At 46.3% G+C, this 17545-nt stretch overlaps 1 protein-coding gene across 3 annotated transcripts in view; it reads left to right on the top strand.

The window, feature by feature from the left end:
• The first annotated feature begins 9557 nt into the window (after positions 1 to 9557).
• Positions 9558 to 17545, top strand: part of STAT3 (signal transducer and activator of transcription 3) — a 40133-nt gene continuing 32145 nt past the window's right edge. For all 3 annotated transcript variants that reach the window (XM_053360871.1, XM_053360869.1, XM_053360872.1), the window contains exon 1: positions 9558 to 9675. The gene's annotated coding sequence lies outside the window, so the exon portion shown is untranslated. The remainder of the gene's footprint in view (positions 9676 to 17545) is intronic.

The raw sequence follows: 17545 nt of genomic DNA, 5'->3' as shown, positions 1-17545 counted from the left end.
CGTTCCTCTTTAGGACTTGGTTGGGAGGAGAATGGAGGCAAAACTAGAATTAGCTGGCTCTGACTCTACTTCCTGTTATCTCTGCCTTCTGCCCTACCGGTCCCAATGGACACCTATCAGTGCTGGATGAGAGCTGTAGTCCAGCAACACCTGGAGGGCACCACGTTGGCTAACCTTGCCCTGGGCAGTGCAGCATAGATAGCTGGTTGCAGATGGAGCAGCCACGTTGTTCTCTCACTTGCTCACCTGCATTCTCCTGGGTGAAGCAATGATGGAAATTCACCGCTGCAAGCCTAACACCTCCTGTTATGCCACTCGAAGGATAGGTAAGAGGAGAAAGCAGTTGTTCCTGCCTCAGCATGATGGCACCAAGGTTGGTTGCTACCACCCCACTGCCTGTGATTGCAACGCTTTACCTGTTTGTGCAGATTCTCTTTGGGTGGCACAGCAGGGTTATGAAGAGGGAGCAGGCAAAAGGAGCAGCCTCTGCATGCTCACTTACCCTCTCTCACTCCGTGGCATGATGGAGACAATTGAATTCACTGGGCTCAGTCCCCGTGCCACCTAGTAAAGTAAAGGATCCCTGGACGGTTAAGTCCAGTCAAAGGCAACTATGGGGTGTGGCACTCATCTTGCTTCAGGCTAAGGGAGCTGGCATTTGTCCACAGACAGCTTTCTGGGTCGTGACAGCAGGACTAAACCGCTTCTGGCGCAATGGGACACCGTAATGAGTGCCAGAGAACACAGAAACGCCATTTACCTTCCCAGCATAGTGGTGCCTATTTGTCTACTTGCACTGGTGTGCTTTCAAACTGAGCACCTCTTTTTACACCACCACCAACTGCAGATTGGCTGCTTTTCTTTCAAACAAAAAGCAACACTTTTAAGTATGCCCCTTTTAAAATAGTGTTGTTTGTCACTCCACAAGACAAACCAGGAGACACCACTCAGAACTATTTCCACCCAAGTAGTTCCTTAGTCAGGATCTGAAAGTGTGACTTCCATTTTCCCCTCCAGGTGGCAGCAGCTCCCCTTCAGGTAGGAGCATTAAAAAAAAACAAAAAATCAGAAGGGCACTGCCATTGCTGGAACACTGATGCAGTCCATGTTTGTCAGCCATCTAGTTTCTTAGAGCCCCCAGACATTAGCGGAAGATTAAGGCCTCTGCTCACAAACTCGATAGAAAAGAAGCCTAGCTGGATGTCATCAGCACCATTCTTCCCCTCCTGGGGAATCTTCGCCTACCCATTTGATCCCATTGGGGAGCATTCAGTGCTAATCCTACTCAGAGTAGACCCGCTGAAATGAATGAGCATGACCAACTTAGGGCCATTCATTCCAATGGGTCTACTTTGAGTAGGACTGGCACTGGATATGCTTTGCGCAGAAGAGGTCGGGTTTAAAACCAGGCAAATTTGAAACATCCCACTGGTTTGTTCAGTAAGAGTTGCACAACTGCCTCCTTCAACAACCGGGGGGTTATGTACACCCTTTCGAGGTGATAAGGTACGGGACCAGTGCTTTGACCTGTGAAGCAAATAGTACCTTGGGGTGCGGCAATTCCAATCGGGAGAATGGCAGAGGGGAAAATGTTAAACTACTCATCCATTAGCACCACGACACCAGTTCAAATTTGAGGGGTGGGGAACCAGCATTTAAAAATTGCATATCAGATTATGTATCTCCTACTGCTCTGCTTAGTTGTGCCTTTATTTGTGCCAAAGGTGCAGCCTTAAAATCACCCCTCCCATCACTCCCAAACAGCTGGCCTTGGCTTAGACCTAGCTGAATCTCTGGAAGTAGCAGGGCCAGCCCAGGGTGTTTTGTCACTTGAGGCAAAACAGAAAAAGCCCTCCTCTGCCCACAGCCCCACAGTTGCTGAGTGGAGGCAGCTTACAGAAGCCCTGGCAGGAGAAGAAAAAATAGGAGGCCGGAGAGGAGCAGGTAGAGGAAGAGGTGGGAACCAAGCACAGGAGGAGGTGGGTGGCATGCTCCCCAGGGCCTGGATCTGCTGCCCTCCCAGCTGTCCCCAGCCTGCCGCCCAAGACGATTGCCTCATCAAACCTCCTGGGTGGGTCAGTCCTGGGAAGTAGCCAGCGACTAATTCCCCGCTGGATGCAACATTCAACAGGAGGTTCTTGGCGAAGCCATCACTGATCCCACAGCACATCATCATCTGTTGGGACTTGCTGGGAAAAGGTGAAGTGGCTTTTCCAGAGTTGGCCCCTCCTCGCTCTGTTAAGTGGCCCCCATGATGTGGAACACAGATGATGGTGACAGAATGAGTGGGTGGGTAATTGATACATTACTTTGGAACTCCAGAATGGAATCCTCCGTTGAGCAATGAATAAGGACAAAACGATAATGCCAAAATTCCACAGCTGCTCGCTTCCATCTGTAAATATGGATTTCCCATTCTTCTGACTTTGTGCATTTCACTTCCTTCAAAAAAGAAAGAAAGAAAGGGGTGTCCTTATCCTGGAGTTTCCTTTGATGTTACTGAACATGATGGGAAATGGTAAGGGACTGGGCTGATTTACCCACCCATATCAAGGCTGAGTCAGAAGTACCACAAGAGACTCCACTGATCTTTGGCAGCTGGAAAGGACAGATAACTACAAGCAAGTCCTCACTGGAAAAGAGAGAAAGGGAAAGGAAAGGAAAATCTTCTGGGTGGTATACAACCAGCTTTTACTCAGAGTAGACTCAATGAAACATGTCCACGACTAACTTAAGTCCATTAATTTAAGTGGGTCTGCTTTCAGTGAAAATTAGTTGAATATAGCCGTCTGCATAGATAAGCATTTGCGTGGGATTCGCAGGGGAGAAGACAAAAGGGCAAGACAGACCACAGCAGAAGACCTTTTCTAAGATCAAAGCCAAAGCACAATAACCACAAGTTTCAACTGTCACTGCGGCATTTATTGACTTGAAAGCAAAGGTCATCATCGCCCAGTGACATCACAGTATATGTGGGTAACTCCGAAAAGATTTCAGATTACCACAAAAGACATGTTAAGAAATAAATAAAGACATTTCACAAAATGGTTTGCTCAAAATAGGTGGGTACCACAACAAGGTGTTGCAACAGACCATACACACTTGCTTTACCCCCACAATCCCCAGCCACAACACCTAACAATGCTGTCATATCGTTTACATATCTAAGCCAACCCCAGGAGCACCAGATCTTACCCAAGTCTGTAAAGCCTCTGAAACCACTAACAAGGTCTGACCGGAATCCTTCTTGGGGTGGCTCATTAAGTGCAACTGGGAAGAGATGTTGCAGGGCAGAGTGAGCCTGATCCAAACTTCTGCCAGCCAGTCAGCTAGTCATGGTCTTTCCCAGGAAACTACCATATTTTTCGCTCTATAAGACGCCCCAGACCACAAGACGCACCTAGTTTTTGGAAGAGGAAAACAAGAAAAAAAATATTCTGAATCTCAGAAGCCAGAACAGCAAGAAGGATCGCTGCACAGTGAAAGCAGCAATCCCTCTTCCTGTTCTGGCTTCTGGGATAGCTGCGCAGCCTGCATTCACTCCATAAGACGCACACACATTTGCCCTTACTTTTTAGGAGGGAAAAAGTGAGTCTTATAGAGCAAAAAATACGGTACATTCCATCCCCCTCCCCCGCCCAAAAAAGCAAGGTGGTATTCCCTGGCTATAGAGCGTGCTCAGTCTTCATTGGTCTGTTTTGGGTCCCCCTCCTTTTTAGGGGTTTTGTCCCCAGTTGTTTTGTTTGTTGGGGGGATAGTTCTGCAAATCTTGGCTTTTCTGTGAACCTGCTGATACCTCCCCTTGTGTGCAGATGGAGCCATTTTGACCACAAAGGGATCCATAAATGATAATAAGGCATATTGGCTGCCCACAACTGTGAGTCTCCTGGAATTCAATTCTACCTGCCATTCAGAAATGCCATAGGCATGAACTTAAAGCATAGTTGCATAAAAGCATTCCTCAATGAGTGGCTTGCTAAGGTTTTTGAAAAGATCACTGCTGGCCGTGGGTTCATACGATTACCGCTGCAAGCTCCCCAAAAATGATACAGCAGCCATGTCCAACTGAGAATCCTTGCCACAGGTGGTCTCTATCAAAACATTTCACAGTCTGGCTGGTCCACATTCAGCTGTTAATCCACTTTCCCCACATTCACATTTAGACTGGAATAGTCCATGCCTGCAGCTATTTGATTTGGCATATGCGAAGCAGCTTCAGTACCCATCCCCTTTTGTGTGTGCCCCTGCCTTCTAATTTATTAACTCTGTTATGCCAGTTAAGTACTGTACCCAGGGCCGGATTTAGGTTTAATGAGGCCCAAAGCTACTGAATGAAATGGGGCCCTTTATATGTCCTTTGTCAACAACAAATTGTCGCTGTTTTTTGTGTTGAATATATGTTATATGGTAATTTATGGACCTAATAGGTATCTAAAGCCATTTGCACATGTTGCCATGCAACCAGTCCATGCAGGCACCCTATATATAGAAATGAGCAAACCAGTGATATTTTAGGGAGCAGGCTAGCACTGGGGCCCATTACTGTACTTGCATCATAGGAGCCTACACAGCACAAGCACTGTTGCGGTATATATAGGATTTATTTTGTTTTTTATCTAATATTTTGGAAATGTACATCCAGGTTTTTTTTTCCTTTAATTTTTTTGGGGGGCCCCAAGAGAGTGGGGCCCTAAGCTATGGCTTGTTTAGCTTATACGTAAATCCGGCACTGACTGTACCAACAGGGCATGCACGCAGATACCTTTTTAAATTAAAAAAAACACACACAAAATCTTCACCTAAGAAGTGTGCAAAAGCGCAGTCAGCCAACTGTAAATTTGCTTGTGCAGTTTTCTGGTTTCATGCAAATCTGAGGGTCAAAGGAAAGCAGGATAAGAAATGAACACACTGATGAAGCAGTGGGTGTAGAAAGCAGAGTAGCAGAAAGTGGTAATTTATCCATCACTCCCTAAAAAACAAAATAAATTGTATGCAACCCTGAGTAGAGAGGTTTGGAGCCCCATCTCCCCCAACTTATTGGATTAGAATTGACAGGGGTCTGCATTCAGATGGGTGTTGCTTGATGGTAATGTCATTTAGACAATGCAAATTAAATGGAAATGCAAACAGCTGCCAATACACTGTAAACTCCAGTGTGGACGATCCCTCGGACTCTACTCTGGTTAACATGTCTACACTCACTTCATATTAATCAGGTCTTAAATTGCATAACCCAGCTGAGCAGCCCACCAAGAAAAAAATAGCTTAGCCAGTGCACTTCACGGCTGTAGAATGATTTCTTCCAGGGTCTGCTGCTACCTATAGGATTGTGCCCCACCCACCCATGCAACAGAGTCACTGTGTCCCCAACAGCTGCAGGAGTTGCAGCACTTCAAAAAAGTGCCACTTTGCAGCATGAAGGTGCCACAATGATGAACGCATTTATTCTTTCCTATGATCTATCTATCTATCAGCTAGAAATGTAAGGCTGTCATCATGCAGCCCCCACTGGAAGACTTGCATCACAATCCTGGATTTGTATGAAGCTAGAGTGCACATATGATCTGGTTGTTGGGACCAGCTGTGAACTACTTTGACCAACTGTCACAGCCAAACTGTACAGGATACTGGAAAACGAGTGATCAAATTTTGCACCGTTAAAAAAAATATTATTTTTTGTCAAAACACAAAGCAATTGTGTGGTGTGCGTGCGTTTGTGTGTACATGAGAGAACTGAATCGAATACAGTGTAATCCTGTTGGGGCAGCAGTACCCAGCCCTTTCCACCATGCTGTTTTCCTGATCTTAAAGAGCCTCCTCCCCCACCTTGGATACCTGTCCAACGCTGGAAATCATATAGGTACCTGTGCAGTTGCCGGTAGTTTGTGGGAGATTTAGAGCAGGGAAGCAGCACAGTAGAATGGGTTAATTGCTCCATCCCTCAGCATCATGTCTTAATCCAATTCTCGCTTCTCTCCAAAACTTTTTCAGACTAAAACTTTTATTCCTGGATTTCCCAGCAGCTCACTGGTTTATCTCTCAGTGGGCTGCTAAACCCGGGCCTGTGGATTCTTATATACAAATAATAATAATCCTGCACATTGATCCGTAGCATGTCAGGGAGAAGGCTAGGCTGGCAGTTAACCCAGTTAGTTTTGTCACAGCCTGATCATTGACTTGAGGTAACATGGAGGCAGTTATTTTCACAGGTGGTACCAGTGTTATGGAATGCCCTCCCTGGTGAAATACAAGAGGTTCTGTAAGTATTGGCATTCTGCTGGCTCTTTAAAACATGCCTGTTGAGGTAAGCTTTCCTCTGATTTCCTGGTTTGTGATTTTAACAGACTTGTTTATGATATATTTTAATTAGGGATGTTTTTCTACTTTGATCTTACTGTTTTACTATGATTGACAGCTTGTTATTTTGCTGCTGGCTTTTTTTGCTTGGGAAATGCATTGACACTTCTCAAGATGAAAGGCGGTTTATGTAGGAGGAAATTTGACCTGACCTGTGTGTGAGTAATTAACAAAATAATCAGCTGGGTACCTAAATTCCAAACATAGGGCTTTGCACACCCCTCCAGCAGGAGAGAGCCCCCAACAGAATTAAAAACAATCTCAGAGTTAAACAGCAGTATTGCTAGTAGGTTGATAAACCTTTTTGCATATCCCATTTAGTGTACTGTAAAACGCCTGCCCCCTCTCTCTACCCCTGTAGCAATGAACAGACCACATACAGTTCAGTAAGTTTTAAATGCTTAACTTACTAAATCCAAAGGTCCAATTCATGTGTTATTTCATGCAGCAGCAAAACGAACACAGGCAGATTACTTTTGGGTGCAAAATACAGCATATAGTTTCAAACATTAGTCCTGGTTGATTACATGGCACAGAGAGAGGTGAGGAACAGAAAGAGAAGCAGCTTCACTTCCTTCCTCATGGAGGTAAGGGGCATGACCTAGCTGAGTCTAAGAACTCTGTGGTTTTAAACCCTTCATGCACCAACTAGTATGTATGCATAGATATGTTTGACTGCAATTTCCCACAGTATATAAATTATTTTAATAACAAGAATTCGGTTTCCTTTGTTGTTTTTGTGTCATGTATGAAAAGACTTCAGTACATGTAACAAAAACAGGTTTCAGAAATTGTTGGTTTGTAAGCCAATCAATAAAACGAGTTTCACAAAACAGAGAAACACACACAAAAAGAGGAAATTGGCACAACAGGGACAGAGGTGAACAAGTGAGCTTTCCAACATCCTCTGTTACGCAATGCAGAACTCATTAATCCAGACCAGGGGTAGGCAACCTAAGGCTCGTGGCCCGGATGCAGCCCAATCACCTTCTCAATCCGACCCACGGACGGTCCGGGAATCAGCGTGTTTTTACATGAGTAGAATGCGTCCTTTTATTTAAAATGCATCTCTGGCTTATTTGTGGGGCATAGGAATTCGTTCATTTTTTTTTCAAAATATAGTCCCATATGGTCTGAGGGACGGTGGAACGGCCCATGGCTGAAAAAGGTTGCTGACCCCTGATACAGACCAAACATGTTTTTTCCTTCTGGTGTACGCACCACCTGTGCACTAACAGCACCCATCCCTTCCCAGGGTCAGCTGCAGAGATTACACAGCACCTTGGAAGGACTGGCTAATGCCAACCACTAACATACCTAAAGGAGGTTTGGGACTTTCTGCTTTGTGCCATACCATCTGCAACTCATACAGAGTCAGACTCAAAGGGCAAGGTAGCTCAGGTCAGAAGCTAGACACTCATTTTCCCATGAAAGTCAAAGGGTGATGATTATCGTTATATAACAAAAAACAAAACAACAACAACACATTACCGGGCCCAGTTCAAATTGCTGGTTTTGACTTTTAAAGTCCTAACCAGCTTGGACCAGAGCTATTTACTGGACCACCCACACCTATACCAAACAGCCCACACCTTAAGATCTGCTTCAGAAGCTCTCCTGGTATGTCCACTACATAAATCAGTAATGAGGGTAGCCATGAGAAGTCCTTTTGGTGGCCTGCCTCATCTCTATGGAACAATGTCCTATTGGACTGACACCAAACCTCCATGCTGCAGGCTTTTCAGGAGCCCTGACGACTTACCTGATTGGTTTCCAGGAATGATATTCAATATGCAGATTACACCGAGCTCCATCTCTCTGTCCCATTTGACTCAGGAAAAGCTATAGAGGTGTTAGACTGACACCTGGAGGTGTTAATGGGCTGGGGGGGAAACCTAGGAGGTGAATAAAATTTTCCCCATAACAGCCCAATGAGCCTGCGGACAGGACACTGCACCTGTGGGCAGCAGGTTAGCTTAGAGCCCGGTTGGCCAATATGGTATCCTCCAGATGATGTGGGACTACAACTCCCATCAACCCCAACCAGTATGGCTAATATTAAGGAAAGATGGTAGTCGGAGTGCAACAACATCTAGAGGACAACACACTGACTACTCCTGACAGATGCATTCACTGTATTATTTCTGGTGCCTGCTGAAGACATTATTATTTAGGCAAGCCTTACTCAGATGTTTGGAAAGTTTATATGGGTTTTAATTTGTTCGCGGTCTATTATGGTTTTAATTTTGTGTATGGCGTAAATTATAGCAGTAAAAGTTTTTAGTGATGGTTTTGTTGTTTTATCTTTTTTTGTAAGCCACTTTGTTTTTTCCTACAACCAAGGGGTATATAAAATTTATGAAATAAAAATAAATATATAAGGAAGGGCGCAGAGAACACCACAGCTGTGTCCTCTCACCACCTCACCGCCACTTCCTGCCTCCCAGGATCTGCCGCCTAAGGCAACCACCTCACTCTGTCCAATGGTAGAACCAGCTGTGGTAGCTACTCATGCAAATACCAGCCTCCTCCTCCTCCTTGCTCACTTGCCATTTTCTTCTGCGTGCCACACACAGTGGAGGGGCTGGGTCCCAGTAACTCGTATCTCTCCCCCGCCCCAATACCGACTGCTCCAACAAGAGAGAAGGCAAGCAAAGAGGTAGGGGAGAGTCTGGGCCAAACGACCAGCTGATGGAGGCTCCTTGCAACTAGGCACTCGCCCAGTGCTTCCTGGCAGGAGTAGGCAGAGACAGGAGCTGCTGTGGCTTCCTCCTGTCAAGACTTTCTGTCAGCACTGGGAGAGGAAAGGCGGGCTCGACTTCTCTTTGCTGAGCAGGGCAGGGGAGAGGGCTGAGCCCACTAGGGGGAGGTGACCCACCAACCCCCCCCCCACAAGCAGCCCTGCAGCATCCCCGCTGAGAGCTCCTTCCCCCGCCCACTGGGGCTGAAGCGAAGCCTCCCTCCCGCTCAGGAGAAAGACAACAGCGGCGGCGGCGACGTCACGCGCTGCCCGGAACTCAGCTGGGTTTCCAGCACAGCAGCGGGAGGAGGAAGCCAGGCGTGGAACAGCCGGATGAATAATGAAAGCCGAGGCCCACGCTGATTGGCTACCAGAGGCGCCTCCCGGCGAAGAGACCCGCGGAGCTCGCCGGCGATTGGTCGGCGGCGGAGAATGTCGGCAACTCGGGGCGCGCGGGCGAGAGGGAGGGGGCGGGGTTAGGCTCGCAGCCAGCAGCTGGGGCAGGGCTAAGAGCGCGGCGACGGGAAGAGGCCGGATCGGTCCAAGCGGTGGGCAAGGGGCGCCGGGCGGTCTGCAAGGTAGGCCGGGAGGCACCGGGGGCGGGGGCCGTCGGGCGTGCCGGAGCCTTGCTTTGGGGCGGGAGGGCTCAGCCGCGGCTCAGGTAGAGGCTACCTCTAAGCATGTGCAGAGTGCCCTTCTCCATCCGCCACTTGATGGGTGACAGCTGGGGGCGAGGCGCTGCTCCGAGGAACAACTGCTTCCCCTGGGGAATCAAGGGCCAAGTGGGCAGGAATTCTTTAGTCAGGATGGGGTCGGCGAGCGGCTAGGAAAGAGCAAGTTGTGGAGAGGAAGAGGCTGAGAAGTGGCTCATCTTGGGTGCGGGGAAGAGGTGGGTGCTGGTGGAGGTCTGCTTTATCCTGCCAGCTATGAGCCTTGGAAGGAGGTGGTGGGTCATGGGAGCGAACGTTGCCTCTTGAAGGATCCGGGAAGTCTGCCGTCATGTATATAATTTTTTTGGAGGGGGTGTGCGTGTGTATGTGTTAATGCGCGTTCTGTTTCCTTACTTCGGATTAACTCAACGTGTTGGGTCTGTCGGCGGAGGAGGGAGATGTTTGCTCTCCGTGCTCCCTCCAAAAAGTGTGAGGGGTCTGCGCGCGCCCCTGATATAGGTTATTGCCCCCGAAGTATGTATTATGTACACTTTGCGGGCCCTCCCCCAATGGCGGGGAGCGTCTGGAGAGACGCGGAAAAGGGAATAATTGTAGGGCTGTTGCAGGTGGGTTGGAAACCCCATGCTGTTCCCTCAACTACAAGGAAAACGGCTGCTGAAAGCGAGGGTCCCATCTGCACTATGAATTTAAAGCGGTTTTGTACCGCTTTAAACAGACATGGTCCCCCCCTCCCGCCCAAGCATCCTGGAAAGTGGAAGAGGACTTAAGAGGCTTAAAAGTTGTGAGGAGAGTTGAGCGTCAATTCCGGGAATTTCCTGGGAAGAAGGATTGATTGTTAAACCTCTCTGAGATTGTGAGCTGAATGTGTATGTGAGGGGGGAGGGGTGTCTCATGACCACTCTCAGCACACTTATAAACTACAGTTCCCAGGATGCTTTGGGGGGGGAAACGGAGGATGGTTTAAGGCTTTTTAAAAATCTGCTTTGAGGTTTTGTTTTTTTAATCAAGCCGTGTATTTATTTTAAGAAATAAGTAAAATAAAGTGCTGTGATACTGCTTTAAAAGTACAGTATAGTGAAGATGGGGGTCTAGGGCAGTATGGCAGCTGTCACCTATGCAGAGCTAGCTGATATGGTGTTATCTAAGTGCATTGTTCTTGGTTCTTCCTATCGTTAAGCAAGGAAGGGCTGGGGCCTGGCTTGACATCCACATGCCTCATTTTTGTGGGGGTGGTATCCCTGTTGCTGGAAGTTATCAATTGGGAAATCCCCATTTTTATCTCTCTCTTCTCTCACCCCACCCCCGCATCACTTCTTTATCTGGCTATACAAACACAGTGTCCCTGAACGTGAGTCTTCATAAAAATTAGATTTAAAAACAAAGCAGAACTGGAGCCAGCCTCCCAAACGGCTGTGGGAGATTCTGACCTGGTTTCGTAGTGATGTTTTGCGAGGTTGACCCCCCCCCTTCTCACTGACTTATTCTGTTGCTTGCTAAATTGGGCGCTGTTGTGTAGCAAAAAAACCTCCACTAAACTTTAAAAAAAGGCTGACAGGAAGCTTCTGTTTGCACAAGTGTCTCAATAGGCCAAGTGTGGGGGAGGTTGCGTTATGGTGCAAAAACAGCTCTGCTGCAAAGCTGGCCAGTCCAAGGGTTATGATCTGGCGATGAGGCATTGAAACCTCTGTCGATGTTTACCTTTCTGTTTCAGAAGGAAGGCCTTTGCTACTGTCGAGGTACTTCAGCTTTTGCTCTGGATTGCATTGCCAGGTTTCAATGGGGATAGGAGGTACTTGGCTGCTTCCAAGGTTGCCTGGGATGCCTGCTGGAACTTGAAAATTCCCAAATTGTCATTAAGAAGCTTCTAGCAATAATTTAAGAACGTGCTCCTTCACCAGAGCATTCAGATCTCTCAGGGGGGTTCTTGCATGGCTAGGGAAGTGACTGAAGAAGGAGCTTGCTCTTTTGACTGTGGGTTGCACAGGCAGGTTTTCCCCCATTACAGTGGTACCTCAGGTTAAGTACTTAATTCGTTCCGGAGGTCTGTACTTAACCTGAAACTGTTCTTAACCTGAAGCACCACTTTAGCTAATGGGGCCTCCTGCTGCCGCCGCGCCACCGGAGCACAATTTCTGTTCTCATCCTGAAGCAAAGTTCTAACCTGAAGCACTATTTCTGGGTTAGTGGAGTCTGTAACCCGAACTGTATGTAACCTGAAGCGTATGTAACCTGAGGTACCACTGTAGTTTATCTGGCCCAGGGATTCCTTGTATAGACATTACAATGGCTATTTAATTGAGGGAGCAGGGTAAGCGATGATCACTTTCTCCTGCCTATGGCAAGATGCTTGCTTTCTTAACAAGGGCTGGGGAACCTGTAGTTTTTAAGAAGTCGGTTGGCTCCAAGCTCTATCATCATCCTCGACCGTTGACCATGCTAGCTGGGGCTGATGGGAGTTGTAGTCCAACAGACCCTGGAGGGCCACTGTCCCTGGTTTAGGCATTGGGACATATTTCTGCTCCTGTCCTCCAGGATAACCACAGGGAAATGGAAGTGAAGAGCAGCAACATAGACTAAGATCTTTCAAAGAAGCGGGAATGTCCTGCTGTTTTCAACTGAACTGGGCACTTAAAATATGCAGTAATGTTGTATACCCCCCAACATTTTCCCAATGAAAATACGGACACCCTATTCCATAATAATAATAATAGTAATAATTTATTATTTATACCCCACCCATCTGACTGGGTTGCCCCAGCCACTCTGCGCGACTTCCAACATATATATAAATGTTTTAAAACTTCCCTATACAGGGCTGCCTTCAGATGTCTTGTAAATGGGTTGTTATCTCATTGACTTAGGGGTCGCATACCCTCCAACATTTCTCCTATGAAAATAGGAACGTCCTAAGGAAAAGTGGAACATTCCAGGATCAAATAAAAAACCAGGTCTGCTTCTGTAAATCTGGGACTGTCCCCGGAAAAAAGGGACACTTGGAGGGTCTGATATTGATGTTCCAGTGCCCTGACTTCCATGATGTTGACTGCGAGGTGTTTGCTGAGAACCAGTATTCTTTCTCTGTCTCTTTCTCCCCCCGCTTCCCCACCCCCCCTCTGGTTTGCAGTAAGTCAGTTTTATGATTCCTGGCTGACTCCTGCTGCTGCTGCTGTTCTCCCAGCTGGCGTCTCCAATGTCAAAACCACAGTGCAGTGTTTGTCTCTGGCCTGTGTTTATAGAAGCAAGGTGCGAAAGAAGCGACATCTTATACAGGAGCTTGGTTATAAAGATCAGGACAGCTATTCTGTAAGCGTAATAATCCATCATGATCCAGCACAAAGCCCTTGGCTATGTGGAACAAATTAAACTTGTTAAAGGTCACACATGCAAAACAACTTTGCTTTCATTTTAATTCTTTTCACAAAATAAATGGAAATGGGAGCATTTATTTGACTGGGGGGGGCACACTTAATGTGTCAAATCTGGCTTTTAAAAGTCTGACACAGTCTGCCAGCTATTAAGAACTGGTCCTGCTTGGAAGTCGGGATTTCTGATAAGTCCTTTGTCAGAGGCATGTATGTTGTAGTAAAGTGAGGCCCTTACTTAAACCAAAAGTTTTTGCTCCATACGTCATGTGATAATCCTGCAAACAGGTATTGAAATGAAATTTTTGTGCCTATGTTCAGGACATACTTCTGCATCTTAAGTTTTAATCCCATGCTGTTTTGTCTTTTTTAAAATGCACATGTATAAAATCCAGCAAAATAACATATCTTTACAATAATTAAATTTATCTTAGACCAGTGGTTCCTTATTAGGGGTCCGAGGACCCATAGAATGCACCCAGGGAGTCCATAGCCCCATCCCTTACCTACCCCCAACTATTTTTTTTTATTTTTTGCATAGTAATATCACAAATTTTATTGTCTCAGTGCTGTATGATTTTTGTTTTGTAATACATTTTTATTAGTTTTCAATTACAGTCCAATAATAGCCTCATTATAACAATAGCAATTTTAATACAATTATTAATACAAATAATTAAAATACCAAATTATATAATTTAGTTAAAGTGGCTCCCCGTGTGCTAGATTTGATGGTTTGATAATTTTCTTTATTTCTGCGTTCCAAAATCTTATCAGGTTAAATTACATTCTGGTCACAATAAAAATCCCTTATACAACAATGGCAATATTAATAACTTTTATTCGTGTTGGCACATTAAATTATTTATAAAACTGCAAGTGAGGAACTCAAGGAAGAACCTTGTTCTTCCTGTGTGTGGCAATTATTTTGTCCATGGTGTTTCTTCCTGTCCTTGTAAGATGTTATGTCTTTCTTTCCCCTGGTTGTTGCTGTTATCCATCATGCCTTTGGCAGAGCTGATATCCCATTGTCGTTTCAGAAATGTCTCCATCGCTTTGTCCCATGCCTTGTTGGTTTTCACCAAGAACTTTAACAACAGCTGCAAAAGTCACTCTGTCCCAGTAAATAAACTGTTGTCACCATTTTCCTTCTCAACCTGGGAAGAAGAGCGGTCTGTCGAACTGCAGATGATTCAATAAAGAACCTTAGCAGCTACTTGGCAGTTCACAGACTCCTTTCATCCTTCCTTCCTGCTGAAGATATATGAGCAATTACACTTCCAATAAAATTAAATTCCATGCACTCTTAGCATTATTCACTTCGTAAATAATAAAGGGTGGGGAAGAGTCAGCTCTAAGTTTCCATTGTAAACCCTTTGCAAAATAGAGCTCCCCCCCCTTTTTACACACACAGTTCCGTTTGATGTTATATTCCATGTTTATAATCCTATTTCTTCCATCCTCGCTTGAACAAATATACAGTCATTTGAACTAACGTTCAGAGGAGGGTTGCTGAATCATAAATGTGGAGAAGAAAATTTTAAATAAACTGTAGGCTCCCCTCCCCCAGTCTTTTGCACCAAATGAAGTCTTATCTCAAGTTCAAACCTTAAATCCTTGCAGTTGGTTTGTTCCGCCGTTTGTGATCTTATCTCTTCTAGCACGTGCCTGTACTTTAGTCCAAATTAAGCTCTAATTAACAGGAGAACCTCTGCTTCTTAATGGCAGCGTCGGAGGGTTTTCGGCAGGCGAAGTGCTTTTGCACTCAGCACCTCCCTGGCCCCTGCATTCCGTGCACTGCTTTATTCTACCTAACTTGTAGAGTTGGAGAGTGCCTTGTAGCCCCCACACACCCTGCACCATGCAGGACATTCAGAGCTAGAGCGCCCCATGTCTCAGGTGGCACAGTGGGTCAGTATGCTTGGCTCTTAACCAGAAGGTTGGTGGTTCGAGCCCACCCAGGGACAACTGTGGGCAGGATTCCTGCATCACAGGGTGTTGGGCTTGGTAAATCTATGGGTACCTTCCAATCGTACAGATCTATTATTCTATGAATAGGTGACTGCCCAGCCGCTAATTGAAGATCTCAGGCTGACAGGCCAGGAGAGGACATTTTCTGTGGCATCTCCTCATTTGTAGAACTTCCTTCCCCACAGAGGTGTGTCTGGCACTTTCAACATGGAGCTTTTGGTGAATGCTGAAGACAAGCCTCTTCACTGTGGCTTTTGACACTTGATGTCTTATTTTTAGGGACGTGGATGGCGCTGTGGTCTAAACCACTGAGCCTCTTGGGATTGCGACACGGTGAGCTCCCGTTGCTCGGTCCCTGCTCCTGCCAACCTAGCAGTTCGAAAGCACGTCAAAGTTCAAGTAGATAAATAGGTACCACTCCGGCAGGAAGGTAAACGGCGTTTCTGTGCGCTGCTCTGGTTTCGCCAGAAGTGGCATAGTCATGCTGACCGTATGACCTGGAAAAACTGTCTGCGGACAGACGTCGGCTCCCTCGGCCAGTAAAGCGAGATGAGCACCCCAACCCAAGAGTCATTCGCAACTGGACTTAACTGTCAGGGGTCCTTTACCTTTACCTTTTTATGTCTTATTTTTAGGACCCAGCTTGTTTCTGCGATTGTTGGTGGTTTTGAACTGCTTTTAATAATAATAATAATAATACCCCACCCATCTGGCTGAGTTTCCCCAGCCACTATGGGCGGCTTCCAATTGAGTGTTAAAACAATGCAGCATTAAATATTAAAAATTTCCCTAAGCAGGGCTGCCTTCAGATGTCTTTTAAAGATGAGATAGCTGCTTATTTCCATCACATCTGATGGGAGGGCGTTCCACAGGGCGGGCGCCACTACCGAGAAGGCCCTCTGTCTGGTTCCCTGTAACCTCACTTCTCGCAAAGAGGGAACCGCCAGAAGGCCCTCAATGCTGGATCTCAATGTTGTGCAATACTGTGTTTTAATATCAGTATTGCATTTTAATTGTTGTACCATGGCCTGACACCTTAGGGTGAAGGGTGGGTAATAAATTGTAATATTTGTAATATTTATGATAATATCTCCAGAGAGAGAGAGAGAGAGGCAGCCCACCTGCCAGGCAACAGTTTCCAGCATCAAACTGATCTTATCATGAAGAACTTTTTAATGTTCATCCAAAATCTAATCCTGCCCTCTGGGGCAGAGAGAACAAGGCTTTGTCATAGCACTCCTTCATTACCTGAAGGGATTTCACACTGCAGCCACCACACCCCTCAAGTCTTGGCTTCTCCAGAATAGAGATCCAGGTCTGTAGCATCTTCTTTGACAATGTGTCAGTATTTAGTTTGCATTCTGAGTTTCCCAGGGTCCTCAGAAAGGTGTGTCATAACGTTTCTCACAGAAACGGCGAGAATCCCAGAGTCCATCGCTTCAAATGAGTGGAGAACTGTCATTCAACTAGGAGAGGCAGAAAGTTCAGTGGCTGTCTTTATTTCGAAACAAATGCTTTGAGTTTTCTTTGCTTGTTGTGGCTCTCCCAGCACTTTGCTTTTAGTGGTTCCCTAGCCATGTGCACAGGAAACGTTTCTCAAAGTGAGAAGTGGCCAGTGCATTCAAAGCTGCATTATCTTCCTCCACGTGCAGAAGTGCTTTCAATTGTTTCTTGGTGTATCTGGTTTCTGTTCTGCCTCTCTCTCTCTCTCTCTCTCTCTCTCTCTCTCTCTCTCTCTGTTTTAAGCCTATGAAGAGTTCTGCTGCAGCAGGCCAATGGCCCATGTTGTCAAGCAGCCTATTGTATCTCAGAGGACATTTATCAGCACCCTACCTCATCCTGCTCCTTCAGCCGCTTGAATACAAGCATAGGGCAAGTTGACAGATAGGATCCCTGCAGATTCAGATTATTAACAACCATGTGGAGAAAGTTCATAGGGCCTGTAACCACTGTTAGAAGTCGTGTTTATCTTGGGGACCCCATCTTTATGGACACCTTCTAGCTCACTGGCCTCGTTTGCTTATACAGTGGTACCTTGGAAGTTGAACGGAATCCGTTCCAGAAGTCTCTTTGACTTCCAAAACGTTCGGAAACCAAGGCGCGGCTCCCACAGCCAATCGGAAGCCCCGTCGGACATTGGGTTCCAAAGAACGTTTGCAAACCAGAACACTCACTTCCGGGTTTGTAGCGTTCGGGAGCCAAAACATTCGACTCGCAAGGCATTTGGGATCCAAGGTACAACTGTCATGCTAAACCCAAACCATAGCTTAGTGAACAATTGCAGCCACTTCACTACCTTCCACCCCACAATCCTGCCGCTGAACTACCTGGCTGGACTAAACAGACCATGGGCAGTTAACTAAGTACAAACCTTGGAGCCACTTGGGTTCACATAGAGCTCTGAGCCAAGTCACGGCTTTGCTCTGGGTAGCCTGACAGCATCA

This window comes from Podarcis raffonei, chromosome 13 (genome assembly GCF_027172205.1).
Source record: "Podarcis raffonei isolate rPodRaf1 chromosome 13, rPodRaf1.pri, whole genome shotgun sequence".
NCBI classification, from domain to species: domain Eukaryota; kingdom Metazoa; phylum Chordata; class Lepidosauria; order Squamata; family Lacertidae; genus Podarcis; species Podarcis raffonei.
This window is presented reverse-complemented; position numbering and strand designations above follow the sequence as displayed.